This window comes from Triticum dicoccoides, unplaced genomic scaffold, assembly GCF_002162155.2.
Source record: "Triticum dicoccoides isolate Atlit2015 ecotype Zavitan unplaced genomic scaffold, WEW_v2.0 scaffold74517, whole genome shotgun sequence".
NCBI lineage: Eukaryota > Viridiplantae > Streptophyta > Magnoliopsida > Poales > Poaceae > Triticum > Triticum dicoccoides.
In genome coordinates this window covers 39,457-43,782 of record NW_021296602.1, presented here as the reverse complement: position 1 = coordinate 43,782, position 4,326 = coordinate 39,457, and the positions used below count along the sequence as shown (strand labels likewise).

The following is a 4,326-nucleotide window of genomic DNA, read 5'->3' as shown; positions in this document are numbered from 1 at the left end:
AGACCCAGCCCCCTGCGAGGCAGCTGGGGACGCCGGCAGTTGCCTTTTGCATGCAAAGGCCCACTGCCAGCCCCTCTCTCCCTCCTCTCTCTCCTCTTTCCTCTCTTTTCTCTCTCCTCTCTCCTCTCCCTTTCCTTTCACACCTACCTCACACAACGCGCATGGCCGGGGTGGCGCTTGCGCTCGCGCGGTCAAAGCCGCCTCCCCCGTAGCTCCGGCGGCCCAGAGCCTGCAGGGTGCGAGGCGGTGGCCGGAGACACGACCTCGGTGAGCTCCGGCGAGTCCTCCGTGCCCAGCGTGCAGTCCGGCCTCCTCCGCTCTGCCCCGCGCCGGCCCTGCTCCACCTTGCCGTCCGGCCTTCTCCGCTCTGCGCCGGCCCCGCTCGCCGCCTCGCGCCAGCCGGTTTCCCGCTCGCCGGCTGGTCAGCTGCCGCCTCGGGCACCCAGACCTCAGTTGCCCGGACTGCACCGGGCCGGCTCCGCCTCGCCTCGAGCTCGCCATCGGCCTTGCTCCGCCCCCTGCCTCGCGCCTGCACCCTGCACACGCCGGCTCCACGGCTCGACACGAGTCGTAGAACCTCACGTGGATGCGCTCGAAGACCCCCGTCGAGAGCGCAGGCGCCGCGAGCCTGTCCGGGAACGCGTTGCGTGGCGCCTTCCCCCCGTGGGCCTTGCGCCTGGCCAGGTCCCTCGCCAGCGCGTCGTAGTGCTCCGCCGGCCCGCCGCGCTCCAGGAAGAGGTCCACGCCGTCGAGTCACGCGCGGCCAAACGGGCGGTGCACGCCCCTGCGCCTGCCGCCGAGATAGGAGAACCAGAGGTGGTCGGCGAGGTCGAGCGCGTACCTGTTGGTCGGGAGCGCATAGTCACCGCCGATGGAGAGGGAGACTGTGACGCCCACGGACTGGCAATGCCTGATGTCGGCCCCGATGCCGGAGAGCGGGTGGCCAGAGAGGTCGAGGCGGTACTTGCTATGGCCGTAGACGTTGAGGAAGGACATGATTACCGCCATGTAGAGGCCGGCGTCGCAAGCTTCCCTAAGAGAGCCCTCGTCCTTGTTCCGGCCCCACAAGACGGTGAGCTGGCCGGTCTTCCCCGTGGCGGCGGCCGGAACGGAGACGGAGCGCCAGCCGGTTCGGCGGTTCGCGTCGTGGTGGTGGCGGGGATACGTGCGTGGGGGGCGGAACGAGTGGATATTTTCTCGATCGCAGGCAAAAAATTTCGCCGGCAGCCCCCCAAGGGGCGATAGAAATGCCTCCTGGGGGGCTCTATGGCTGGAGATGCTCTAAGAGCTACGCCACATCATCCGACTCTTCCGAAAGTATGAAGACCTGCGAAATTCTTAGATTCGTCTCTTGACTAGCCACAATGGAGATCTGCCACAATAACATAGCCATAATTTTTGTTAAGAATTAACTACTACTCATAATAAAGGCATACATTCATTGTGCTCGAAACCTTATCTAAAGAGCAATGCACTATTACCAGTCTAATTTGCAGTTCTAATTTTGTCTTTACGTTGTGAGTTGAATTGTTGCTTAATATCACCTTTGAAGCTTTGTCAAGGACCCTTCTATTTGAATGCTAACATTAGCACTAGGTCAATGTTCTATCGTCAGGGCAAAAAGTTTTTTTGCTCTGTTGTCATCGGTATGCTTAGAACCTATATGTGATTTTACCATACGATCCAAAATTTGGACAGGTTTCCACTATCATAGAGATAACGGGGCAACAAACAGAAAAAAGCGTCCAAAGCGCAACAAAAGAAAAACGAGGAACATAACCTATATGTGATGGCACCTAAGCATCGGGAATTGAACACTGTAACAATAAAAGAGAATGAACCTCCTAAAAGCTGCTCTTTTTTACTTAGGCTGTCAATAAAAGAGTAGCTGATGCCGTGGAGTAGGAGGGAGAGACATGCCGACTAGCTGTAGAAAAGGTTGAGGGATAGTGGCTCATATCATGGAGTAGGAGGGAGAGGCACGATGGCTGGCTGACCCCCAGAGTGCATTTTGTGATTCCACGGATTCATCGATAATTCCTAGTGCCTCACGTGCTGATTCCTAGCCATATACCCAGTATATAGAGGCACAAAAGCGCCGTATATAGTCATTAGAAGACTTAGGGATGCCCTTCTAGATATTTCAAAGATGGAGAAGTAAAATGAGAAGTAAGCTATTCCTCTTTTGCTTAGGGATGTCCTTAGACTTTGGTGCTAGACAGGGATTGTAGTCCTTAGTCCTTCGGTAGGTCAATAGTTAATAATTCCGTGATCATGTGCTTGGTCCTTGGGAAGGTTAGTGGAAATGAAATCTTTATCAAATCTTTTACTAAACAATGAATTTTGTTTGATTTTTTTCCTTGAAAAGGAAGATTTGTATCGCTCTTTTGACTTTGTAGCAAGATCAAGACATCCACGTAGCCAACATAGTTCACCGTTACAAAGTTCATGAAAATAAACACCAATGGATGCCATTCCATCCCCATAAAGAAGAAAAACGAGCTAAGTAGAGCCAAAGTTCTGTAGTTTCATCGAACACTAGAGATATTGAAGGTCAATAACTTTAGTACCCAGAGACAAGTCTTAAAAGAGAGAAAAAATATCTCATACATTACTGATACATAAGAGCCACTTAATTCAGCCCTTCCAAAAGTATGAAGCCTACAAAATTCTCATATTCGTCTCTTTTACTAACCACCATGGATATCTGCTACAATAACATAACCATCACTTGTGTTAAGAAATAATCATTTCACGTAACCAAGGCAGAAATTCACTTTGCTCAAATCTGCAACTGTTAAGCAATTAACTCTTATTGGTATAATTTAGTGCTAATTTATTTATCCTAGTGAGCTGAATTGTTGTTTAATATCACCTTTGAAGCTTTGATAAAGACCCTTATATTTGGACGCTATCAGTAGCACTTAGAGCCCAGTTCTATGTTCTATCGTCAAGGCAAAAAGGTGTTTTATTTTTTTTCTTTTGTCATTGATATGTTTAGAACCTATATGTGACGGCACCTAAGCACTGAGCATTGTACACTATAACAATGAAAGAGAGAGCACCTCTAGAAGGCTGCTCTTTTACTTACGCTATTAATATATAGGAAATGTGGCACTAGTCTTTCTGGAGGATGCAAGACACTACGTAATTGGCAATGAGAAAAAGTGTATCATTTTTTCTCTTTGATAATAGGGATTGTCATACCCTTTGCTAACCAGGATTATGGTTCCAATCTCTATTCATATCTTAGGAATATGGAATGTGCTTTCTGATGTTGTTGTTGAGCTAACATGAATTTTGGAATCCATAATATTAGATTCTTGATTGCTTTGGTGTTAATGGCTCTTCTCCTCATTTGGTTATAGTCAGTTTCTTAAGTATGTCTTCTGTAGATATAAATGGTAGGACTCATGGCTTTGCATAATCAAGAAGGTTACTGAGCGATGTAATTTGCCAGTGTTGTTGTTTGCACCAGTCAAAAAATTGAGAAATATGCTCTTCATTCTTCATTTAGCAATTAAATCTTCAATTATCGGACCCTTTTCACCTCATTCACTTACATGCTTAATTTGAAGTTGCCCCTTATTGGTACAAGTTTAGGAAATGATCTCCTAGACTCCTCCAAGAAAACTAGGCTAAGCTCTAATCAGTTTGCACCCAAGCCTTAAAAATTGTGAAGGTTGGACCTTCTTTCCTAATCCGCTTCAACTTGTTATATTTATTGTGAGCATAGATTTATTTTGCGAGAGAAATTTTCAATCTATTCATCATTTATCATGGGAGCATAGAGAAATCGAAGTAAAATAATAGTAACCAGGTTCGTGGACCACCTAGAGACCATAGCAAGCACTGGAGCAAGCCGAAGGCGTGCCGTCGTCATCGTCCTTCCCTTGATGGAGCCGGGCAAACCTTTGTAGTAGACAATCGTGAAGTCCTCGTGCTAAGGCACCATAGGACTAGCGTACTAGAACGTACAACAGCCGTCGCCGCTGAAGAGAAGAGTAGACCGAAAGGATCAAACTCGTAGACACACGATCGAAGACGGGATCCAAGCAGATCCAATGAAGGCCAACACCAACCGAATCACGCAAGATCCAAGAGGAGACACACCTCCATGCGTCCTCTGACGATACTAGACACACCATCGGGCTAGTGATCAGACATGAGAGACACAATTCCTACTAGGGGACATTGTTGCCGCCACACCACCCCAACCGAGACGACGAGCCAAACAAGAACGAGAGCGGGGTGCCACCTGCTGCCGGGGTGTCGGCATCCTCCGCACCACATGGCCCAAACGCCATTAGAGACAGGTTGGGCCGG

General features: G+C 48.8%; 1 pseudogene; it reads right to left on the bottom strand.

Annotated features, from left to right (window-relative positions):
* LOC119347728 overlaps positions 1-4,326 on the bottom strand; it is a 17,152-nt pseudogene that overhangs the window by 10,082 nt on the left and 2,744 nt on the right.